The following is an 11566-nucleotide window of genomic DNA, read 5'->3' as shown; positions in this document are numbered from 1 at the left end:
ATTTCAGGTCATTCTGAGTTGTATAGACCAAGATATGGTCAATTTACTAAAGCTGCACATATTGCACCTTTAGTGCAAAATTTGGTCCATTTTAGGTCACTTCTAGTTCTAGCAGTTTTGGTGCCCGAACTTGTGCAAGCTATTTGACTTGGCCCTGGTCATTTCCGGGCTTTGGTGTTTTCATAAGAACTGTAGCTCTTTGTCTTATTGCACTCTGGGCAAAATTTCAGGTCATTCTGAGTTGTATAGACCAAGATATGGTCAATTTACTAAAGCTGCACAGATTGCACCTTTAGTGCAAAATTTGGTCAATTTTAGGTCACTTCTAGTTCTGGAAGTTTTGCTACCCGAACTTGTGCAAGCTATTTGACTTGGTTTTGGTCATTTTGGGCCTTTGGTGTCTTCATAAGAATTATAGCTCTTTGTCTTAGTGCACTCGGGGCAAAATTTCAGGTCATTCTGAGTTGTATAGACCAAGATATGGTCAATTTACTAAAGCTGCACATATTGCACCTTTAGTGCAAAATTTGGTCCATTTTAGGTCACTTCTAGTTCTAGCAGTTTTGGTGCCCGAACTTGTGCAAGCTATTTGACTTGGCCCTGGTCATTTCCGGGCTTTGGTGTTTTCATAAGAACTGTAGCTCTTTGTCTTATTGCACTCTGGGCAAAATTTCAGTTCATTCTGAGTTGTATAGACCAAGATATGGTTAATTTATTAAAACTTGACCGATTGCACCTTTAGTGCAAAATTTGGTAAATTTTAGGTTGCTTTTAGTTCTGGCAGTTTTGGTAACCGAACTTGTGCAAGCTATTTGACTTGGATCTAGTCATTTCTGGGCTTTGGTGTCTTCATATGAACTGTAGCTCTTTGTCTTATTGCACTTTCGGCAAAATTAATGGTCATTCTGAGTTATATAGACTAAGATATGGTCATTTGACTAAAGCTGGACAGATTGCCCCTTTACTGCAAAATTTGGTAAATTTTAGGTCACTTTTAGTTCTGGCAGTTTTGGTACCCAAACTTGTGCAAGCTATTTGACTTGGTTCTGGTCGTTTTTGGGCATTGGTGTCTTCATATGAATTGTAGCTCTTTGTCTTATTGCACTTTGGGCAAAATTTCAGGTCATTCTGAGTTATATAAACCAAGATATGGTCATTTGACTAAGGCTGGACAGATTGGACCTTTAGTGCAAAATTTATTCAATTTTAGGTCACTTTTAGTTCTGGCAGTTTTGGTACCCGAACTTGTGCAAGCTATTTGACTAGGTTCTGGTCATTTCAGGGCTTTGGTGTCTTCATAAGAAGTGTAGCTCTTTGTCTTATGGCACTCTGGGCAAAACTTCAAGTCATTCTGAGTTGTATAGGCCAAGATATGGTTAATTTACTAAAGCTGGAAAGATTGCACCTTTAGTGCAAAATTTGGTTAATTTTAAGTCACTTTTACTTCTGGCAGTTTTGGTATCTGAAATTATGCCAGCTATTTGACTTGGTACTGGCCGTTTTTGGGCTTTGGTGTCTTCATAAGAATTATAGCTCTTTGTCTTATTGCACTCTGGGCAAAATTTCTGGCCATTCAGAGTTGTATAGACCAAGATATGGTCAATTTACTAAAGCCGCACAGATTGCACCTTGAGTGCAAAATTTGGAAAATTTTAGGTCACTTTTAGTTCTGGCAGTTTTGGCACCTGAAATTGTGCAGGCTATTTGACTTGGGTCTGGTCATTTTTGAGCTTTGGTGTCTTCATAAGAATTGTAGCTCTTTGTATTTTTGCACTCTGGGCAAAATTTCAACTCATTCTGAGTTATATAGACCAGGATATGGTCAATTTACTAAAGCTGGACAGATTGCAACTTTAGTGCAAAATTTGGTCAATTTTAGGTCACTTTTAGTTCTAGCAGTTTTGGTACCCGAACTTGTGCAAGCTATTTGACTTGGTTCTGTTCATTTTTGGGCTTTAGGGTGTTCATAAGAACTGTAGCTCTTTATCTTATTGAACTCTGGGCAAAATTTCAGGTCATTCTGAGTTATATAGACCAAGATATGGTCAATTTACTAAAGCTGCACATATTGCACCTTTAGTGCAAAATTTGGTCCATTTTAGGTCACTTCTAGTTCTGGCAGTTTTGGTACCCGAACTTGTGCAACCTATTTGACTTGCCCTGGTCATTTCTGGGCTTTGGTGCTTTCATAAGAACTGTAGCTCTTTGTCTTATTGCACTCTGGGCAAAATTTCAGTTCATTCTGAGTTGTATAGACCAAGATATGGTCAATTTATTAAAGCTTAACAGATTGCACCTTTAGTGCAAAATTTGGTAAATTTTAGGTTGCTTTTAGTTCTGGCAGTTTTGGTAACCGAACTTGTGCAAGCAATTTGACTTGGATCTAGTCATTTTTGGGCATTGGTGTCTTCATATGAACTGTAGCTCTTTGTCTTATTGCACTTTGGGCAAAATTAATGGTCATTCTGAGTGATATAGACCAAGATATGGTCATTTGACTAAAGCTGGACAGATTGCACCTTTACTGCAAAATTTGGTAAATTTTAGGTCGCTTTTAGTTCTGGCAGTTTTGGTACCCAAACTTGTGCAAGCTATTTGACTTGGTTCTGGTCATTTTTTGGCATTGGTGTCTTCATATGAATTGTAGCTCATTGTCTTATTGCACTTTGGGCAAAATTTCAGGTCATTCTGAGTTATATAGACCAATATATGGTCATTTGACTAAGGCTGGACAGATTGGACCTTTAGTGCAAAATTTAGTCAATTTTAGGTCACTTTTACTTCTGGCAGTTTTGGTACCCGAATTTGTGCAAGCTATTTGACTAGGTTCTGGTCATTTCTGGGCTTTGGTGTCTTCATAAGAAGTGTAGCTCTTTGTCTTATGGCACTCTGGGCAAAACTTCAAGTCATTCTGAGTTGTATAGGCCAAGATATGGTTAATTTACTAAAGCTGGAAAGATTGCACCTTTAGTGCAAAATTTGGTCAATTTTAAGTCACTTTTACTTCTGGCAGTTTTGGTATCTGAAATTATGCCAGCTATTTGACTTGGTACTGGCCGTTTTTGGGCTTTGGTGTCTTCATAAGAATTATAGCTCTTTGTCTTATTGCACTCTGGGCAAAATTTCTGGCCATTCAGAGTTGTATAGACCAAGATATGGTCAATTTACTAAAGCCGCACAGATTGCACCTTGAGTGCAAAATTTGGAAAATTTTAGGTCACTTTTAGTTCTGGCAGTTTTGGCACCTGAAATTGTGCAGGCTATTTGACTTGGGTCTGGTCATTTCTGAGCTTTGGTGTCTTCATAAGAATTGTAGCTCTTTGTATTTTTGCACTCTGGGCAAAATTTCAACTCATTCTGAGTTATATAGACCAGGATATGGTCAATTTACTAAAGCTGGACAGATTGCAACTTTAGTGCAAAATTTGGTCAATTTTAGGTCACTTTTAGTTCTAGCAGTTTTGGTACCCGAACTTGTGCAAGCTATTTGACTTGGTTCTGTTCATTTTTGGGCTTTAGGGTGTTCATAAGAACTGTAGCTCTTTATCTTATTGAACTCTGGGCAAAATTTCAGGTCATTCTGAGTTATATAGACCAAGATATGGTCAATTTACTAAAGCTGCACATATTGCACCTTTAGTGCAAAATTTGGTCCATTTTAGGTCCCTTCTAGTTCTGGCAGTTTTGGTACCCGAACTTGTGCAACCTATTTGACTTGCCCTGGTCATTTCTGGGCTTTGGTGCTTTCATAAGAACTGTAGCTCTTTGTCTTATTGCACTCTGGGCAAAATTTCAGTTCATTCTGAGTTGTATAGACCAAGATATGGTCAATTTATTAAAGCTTAACAGATTGCACCTTTAGTGCAAAATTTGGTAAATTTTAGGTTGCTTTTAGTTCTGGCAGTTTTGGTAACCGAACTTGTGCAAGTAATTTGACTTGGATCTAGTCATTTTTGGGCATTGGTGTCTTCATATGAACTGTAGCTCTTTGTCTTATTGCACTTTGGGCAAAATTAATGGTCATTCTGAGTGATATAGACCAAGATATGGTCATTTGACTAAAGCTGGACAGATTGCACCTTTACTGCAAAATTTGGTAAATTTTAGGTCGCTTTTAGTTCTGGCAGTTTTGGTACCCAAACTTGTGCAAGCTATTAGACTTGGTTCTGGTCATTTTTTGGCATTGGTGTCTTCATATGAATTGTAGCTCATTGTCTTATTGCACTTTGGGCAAAATTTCAGGTCATTCTGAGTTATATAGACCAATATATGGTCATTTGACTAAGGCTAGACAGATTGGACCTTTAGTGCAAAATTTAGTCAATTTTAGGTCACTTTTACTTCTGGCAGTTTTGGTACCCGAATTTGTGCAAGCTATTTGACTAGGTTCTGGTCATTTCTGGGCTTTGGTGTCTTCATAAGAAGTGTAGCTCTTTGTCTTATTGCACTCTGGGCAAAACTTCAGGTCATTCTGAGTTGTATAGGCCAAGATATGGTTAATTTACTAAAGCTGGAAAGATTGCACCTTTAGTGCAAAATTTGATCAATTTTAAGTCACTTTTACTTCTGGCAGTTTTGGTATCTGAAATTTTGCCAGCTATTTGACTTGGTACTGGCCGTTTTTGGGCTTTGGTGTCTTCATAAGAATTATAGCTCTTTGTCTTATTGCACTCTGGGCAAAATTTCTGGCCATTCAGAGTTGTATAGACCAAGATATGGTCAATTTACTAAAGCCGCACAGATTGCACCTTGAGTGCAAAATTTGGACAATTTTAGGTCACTTTTAGTTCTGGCAGTTTTGGCACTTGAAATTGTGTAGGCTATTTGACTTGGGTCTGGTCATTTCTGGGCTTTGGTGTCTTCATAAGAATTGTAGCTCTTTGTATTTTTGCACTCTGGGCAAAATTTCAACTCATTCTGAGTTATATAGACCAGGATACGGTCAATTTACTAAAGCTGGACAGATTGCAACTTTAGTGCAAAATTTGGTCAATTTTAGGTCACTTTTAGTTCTAGCAGTTTTGGTACCCGAACTTGTGCAAGCTATTTGACTTGGTTCTGATCATTTCTGGGCTTTGGTGTCTTCATAAGAATTGTAACTCTATGTCTTATTGCACTCTGAGCAAAATTTCAAGTCATTCTGAGTTGTATAGACCAAGATATGGTCAATTTACTAAAGCTGGACAGATTGCACCTTTAGTGCAACATTTGGTCAATTTTAGGTCACTTTTAGCTCTGGCAGTTTTGTTATCCAAAATTTTGCAAGCTATTTGACTTCGTACTAGTCATTTCTGGGCTTTAATGTCTTCATAAGAACTGTAGCTTTTTGTCTTATTGCACTCTGGGCAAAATTTCAACTCATTCTGAGTTGTATAGACCAAGAAATAGTCAATTTACTAAAGCCGCACAGATTACTCCTTTAGTGCAAAATTTGGTCAATTTTAGCTCACTTTTATTTTTGGCAGTTTTGGCACCCGAACTTGTGCAAGCTATTTGACTTGGTTCTGTTCATTTTTGGGCTTTGGTGTCTTCATAAGAACTGTAGCTCTTTGTCTTATTGCACTCTGGGAAAAATTTCAGGTCATTCTGAGTTGTATAGGCCAAGATATGGTCAATTTACTAAAGCTGCACATATTGCACCTTTAGTGCAAAATTTGGTCCATTTTAGGTCACTTCTAGTTCTGGCAGTTTTGGTACCCGAACTTATGCAAGCTATTTGACTTGGCCCTGGTCATTTCTGGGCTTTGGTGTTTTCATAAGAACTGTAGCTCTTTGTCTTATTGCACTCTGGGCAAAATTTCAGGTCATTCTAAGTTGTATAGGCCAAGATATGGTCAATTTACTAAAGCTGCACATATTGCACCTTTAGTGCAAAATTTGGTCCATTTTAGGTCACTTCGATTCTGGCGCTTTGGTACCCGAACTTATGCAAGCTATTTGACTTGGCCTGGTCATTTCGGGCTTTGTTTTCATAAGAACTGTAGCTCTTTGTCTTATTGCACTCTGGGCAAATTTTCAGGTCATTCTAAGTGGTATAGGCCAAGATATGGTTAATTTAATAAAGCTGGACAGATTGCACCTTTAGTGCAAAATTTGGTCAATTTTAGGTCACTTTCAGTTCTGGCAGTTTTGGTATCTGAAATTTTGCCAGCTATTTGACTTGGTACTGGCCATTTTTCGGCTTTGGTGTCTTCGTAAGAATTGTAGCTCTTTGACTTATTGTACTCTGGGCAAAATTTCAGGTCATTCAGAGTTGTATAGACCAAGATATGGTTAATTTAATAAAGCCCCACAGATTGCACCTTTCGTGCAAAATTTGGTCAATTTTAGGTCACTTTTAGTTCTGGTTCTTTTGGTACCTGAAAATTGTGCAGGTTATTTGACTTGGGTCTGGTAATTTTTGGGCTTTGGTGTCTCCATAAGAATTGTAGCTCTTTATCTTATTGCACTCTGGGCAAAATTTCAACTCATTCTGAGTTATATAGACCAGGATATGGTCAATTTACTAAAGCTGGACAGATTGCAACTTTAGTGCAAAATTTGGTCAATTTTAGGTCACTTTTAGTTCTAGAAGTTTTGGTACCCGAACTTGTGCAAGCTATTTGACTAGGTTCTGGTCGTTTCTGGCCTTTGGTGTCTTCATAAGAATTGTAGCTCTTTGTCTTATTGCATTCTGGGAAAAATTTCAGGTCATTCTGAGTTGTATAGGCCAAGATATGGTTAATTTAATAAAGCTGGACAGATTGCAACTTTAGTGCAAAATTTGGTCAATTTTAGGGCACTTTTAGTTCTGGCAGTTTAGGTATCAGAAATTTTGCCAGCTATTTGACTTGGTACTGGCCGTTTTTGGACTTTGGTGTCTTCATAAGAATTGTAGCTCTCTGTCTTAATGTACTCTGGGCAAAATTTCAGGTCATTCAGAGTTGTATAGACCAAGATATGGTCAATTTACTAAAGCAGCACAGATTGCACCTTTAGTGGAAAATTTGGTAAATTTTAGGTCACTTTTAGTTCTGGCAGTTGTCTGGTCATTTCTGGGCTTTGGTGTCTTCATAAGAATTGTAGCTCTTTGTCTTATTGCACTCTGGGCAAAATTTCAACTCATTCTGAGTTGTATAGACCAAGAAATAGTCAATTTACTAAAGCCGCACAGATTACTCCTTTAGTGCAAAATTTGGTCAATTTTAGCTCACTTTTATTTTTGGCAGTTTTGGCACCCGAACTTGTGCAAGCTATTTGACTTGGTTCTGTTCATTTTTGGGCTTTGGTGTCTTCATAAGAACTGTAGCTCTTTGTCTTATTGCACTCTGGGAAAAATTTCAGGTCATTCTGAGTTGTATAGACCAAGATATGGTCAATTTACTAAAGCTGCACATATTGCACCTTTAGTGCAAAATTTGGTCCATTTTAGGTCACTTCTAGTTCTGGCAGTTTTGGTACCCGAACTTGTGCAAGCTATTTGACTTGGCCCTGGTCATTTCTGGGCTTTGGTGTTTTCAGAAGAACTGCAGCTCTTTGTCTTATTGCACTCTGGGCAAAATTTCAGGTCATTCTAAGTTGTATAGGCCAAGATATGGTCAATTTACTAAAGCTGCACATATTGCACCTTTAGTGCAAAATTTGGTCCATTTTAGGTCACTTTCAGTTCTGGCAGTTTTGGTACCCGAACTTGTGCAAGCTATTTGACTTGGCCCTGGTCATTTCTGGGCTTCGGTGTTTTCATAAGAACTGTAGCTCTTTGTCTTATTGCACTCTGGGCAAAATTTCAGGTCATTCTAAGTGGTATAGGCCAAGATATGGTTAATTTAATAAAGCTGGACAGATTGCACCTTTAGTGCAAAATTTGGTCAATTTTAGGTCACTTTCAGTTATGGCAGTTTTGGTATCTGAAATTTTGCCAGCTATTTGACTTGGTACTGGCCGTTTTTCGGCTTTGGTGTCTTCGTAAGAATTGTAGCTCTTTGACTTATTGTACTCTGGGCAAAATTTCAGGTCATTCAGAGTTGTATAGACCAAGATATGGTCAATTTAATAAAGCCCCACAGATTGCACCTTTCGTGCAAAATTTGGTCAATTTTAGGTCACTTTTAGTTCTGGTACTTTTGGTACCTGAAAATTGTGCAGGTTATTTGACTTGGGTCTGGTCATTTTTGGGCTTTGGTGTCTCCATAAGAATTGTAGCTCTTTATCTTATTGCACTCTGGGCAAAATTTCAACTCATTCTGAGTTATATAGACCAGGATATGGTCAATTTACTAAAGCTGGACAGATTGCAACTTTAGTGCAAAATTTGGTCAATTTTAGGTCACTTTTAGTTCTAGAAGTTTTGGTACCCGAACTTGTGCAAGCTATTTGACTAGGTTCTGGTCGTTTCTGGCCTTTGGTGTCTTCATAAGAATTGTAGCTCTTTGTCTTATTGCACTCTGGGAAAAATTTCAGGTCATTCTGAGTTGTATAGGCCAAGATATGGTTAATTTAATAAAGCTGGACAGATTGCAACTTTAGTGCAAAATTTGGTCAATTTTAGGGCACTTTTAGTTCTGGCAGTTTTGGTATCAGAAATTTTGCCAGCTATTTGACTTGGTACTGGCCGTTTTTGGACTTTGGTGTCTTCATAAGAATTGTAGCTCTCTGTCTTAATGTACTCTGGGCAAAATTTCAGGTCATTTAGAGTTGTATAGACTAAGATATGGTCAATTTACTAAAGCAGCACAGATTGCACCTTTAGTGCAAAATTTGGTCAATTTTAGGTCACTTTTAGTTATGGAAGTTGTCTGGTCATTTCTGGGCTTTGGTGTCTTCATAAGAATTGTAGCTCTTTGTCTTATTGCACTCTGGGCAAAATTTCAACTCATTCTGAGTTGTATAGACTAAGAAATAGTCAATTTACTAAAGCCGCACAGATTACTCCTTTAGTGCAAAATTTTGTCAATTTTAGCTCACTTTTATTTTTGGCAGTTTTGGCACCCAAACTTGTGCAAGCTATTTGACTTGGTTCTGTTCATTTTTGGGCTTTGGGGTCTTCATAAGAACTGTAGCTCTTTGTCTTATTGCACTCTGGAAAAAATTTCAGGTCATTCTGAGTTGTATAGACCAAGATATGGTCAATTTACTAAAGCTGCACATATTGCACCTTTAGTGCAAAATTTGGTCCATTTTAGGTCACTTATAGTTCTGGCAGTTTTGGTACCCGAACTTGTGCAAGCTATTTGACTTGGCCCTGGTCATTTCTGGGCTTTGGTGTTTTCATAAGAACTGTAGCTCTTTGTCTTATTGCACTCTGGGCAAAATTTCAGGTCATTCTAAGTTGTATAGGCCAAGATATGGTTAATTTAATAAAGCTGGACAGATTGCACCTTTAGTGCAAAATTTGGTCAATTTTAGGTCACTTTCAGTTCTGGCAGTTTTGGTATCTGAAATTTTGCCAGCTATTTGACTTGGTACTGGCCGTTTTTCGGCTTTGGTGTCTTCGTAAGAATTGTAGCTCTTTGACTTATTGTACTCTGGGCAAAATTTCAGGTCATTCAGAGTTGTATAGACCAAGATATGGTCAATTTAATAAAGCCGCATAGATTGCACCTTTCGTGCAAAATTTGGTCAATTTTAGGTCACTTTTAGTTCTGGTAGTTTTGTTACCTGAAAATTGTGCAGGCTATTTGACTTGGCTCTGGTCATTTTTGGGCTTTGGTGTCTCCATAAGAACTGTAGCTCTTTGTCTTATTGCACTCTGGGCAAAATTTCAGGTCATTCTGAGTTGTATAGACCAAGATATGGTCAATTTACTAAAGCTGCACATATTGCACCTTTAGTGCAAATTTTGGTCAATTTTAGGTCACTTCTAGTTCTGGCAGTTTTGGTACCCGAACTTGTGCAAGCTATTTGACTTGGCCCTGGTCATTTCTGGGCTTTGGTGTCTTCATAAGAACTGTAGCTCTTTGTCTTCTTGCACTTTGGGCAAATTTTCAGGTCATTCTGAGTTGTATAGACCAAGATATGGTCAATTTATTAAAGCTGGACAGATTGCACCTTTAGTGCAAAATTTGGTAAATTTTAGTTCGCTTTTAGTTCTGGCAGTTTTGGTACCCGAACTTGTGCAAGCTATTTGACTTGGTACTGGTCATATCTGGGCTTTGATTTCTTCATAAGAACTGTAGCACTTTGCCTTATTGCACTCTGGGAAAAATTTCAACTCATTCTGAGTTGTATAGCCCAAGAAAAGGTCAATTTACTAAAGCCGCACAGATTGCCCCTTTAGTGCAAAATTTGGTCAATTTTAGGTCACTTTTAGTTTTGGCAGTTTTGGCACCCGAACTTGTGCAAGCTATTTGACTTAGTTCTGTTCATTTTTGGGCTTTGGGGTCTTCATAAGAACTGTAGCTCTTTGTCTTATTGCACTCTGGGCAAAATTTCAGGTCATTCTGAGTTGTATAGACCAAGATATGGTCAATTTACTAAAGCTGCACATATTGCACCTTTATAGCAAAATTTGGTCAATTTTAGGTCACTTCTAGTTCTGGCAGTTTTGGTACCCGAACTTGTGCAAGCTATTTGACTTGGCCCTGGTGATTTCTGGGCTTTGGTGTCTTCATAAGAACTGTAGCTCTTTGTCTTCTTGCACTTTGGGCAAAATTTCAGGTCATTCTGAGTTGTATAGACCAAGATATGGTCAATTTATTAAAGCTGGACAGATTGCACCTTTACTGCAAAATTTGGTAAATTTTAGGTCGCTTTTAGTTCTGGCAGTTTTGGTAACCGAACTTGTGCAAGCTATTTGACTTGGTTCTGGTCATTTTTAGGCTTTGGTGTCTTCATATGAATTGTAGCTCTTTGTCTTATTGCACTATGGGCAAAATTTCTGGTTATTCTGAGTTATATAGACCAAGATATGGTCATTTGACTAAAGCTGGACAAATTGGACATTTAGTGCAAAATTTAGTCAATTTTAGGTCACTTTTAGTTCTGGCAGTTTTGGTACCCGAACTTGTGCAAGCTATTTGACTAGGTTCTGGTCATTTCTGGCCTTTGGTGTCTTCATAAGAATTGTAGCTCTTTGTCTTATTGCACTCTGGGAAAAATTTCAGGTCATTCTAAGTTGTATAGGGCAAGATATGGTTAATTTAATAAAGCTGGACAGATTGCACCATTAGTGCAAAATTTGGTCAATTTTAGGTCATTTTTAGTTCTGGCAGTTTTGGTATCTAAAATTTTTCCAGCTATTTGACTTGGTACTGGCCGTTTTTGGGTTTTGGTGTCTTCATAAGATTTGTAGCTCTTTGTCTTATTGTACTCTGGGCAAAATTTCAGGTCATTCAGAGTTGTATAGACCAAGATATGTTCAATTTACTAAAGCCGCACAGATTGCACCTTTAGTGCAAAATTTGGTCAATTTTAGGTCACTTTTAGTTCTGGCAGTTTTCGTACCTGAAAATTGTGCAGGCTATTTGACTTGGGTCTGGCCATTTCTGGGCTTTGGTGTCTTCATAAGAATTGTAGCTCTTTGTCTTATTGCACTCTAGGCAAAATTTTAACTCATTATGAGTCATATAGACCAGGATATGGTCAATTT

This window comes from Hevea brasiliensis, chromosome 2 (genome assembly GCF_030052815.1).
Source record: "Hevea brasiliensis isolate MT/VB/25A 57/8 chromosome 2, ASM3005281v1, whole genome shotgun sequence".
Taxonomy (NCBI): Eukaryota; Viridiplantae; Streptophyta; class Magnoliopsida; order Malpighiales; family Euphorbiaceae; genus Hevea; species Hevea brasiliensis.
This window is presented reverse-complemented; position numbering follows the sequence as displayed.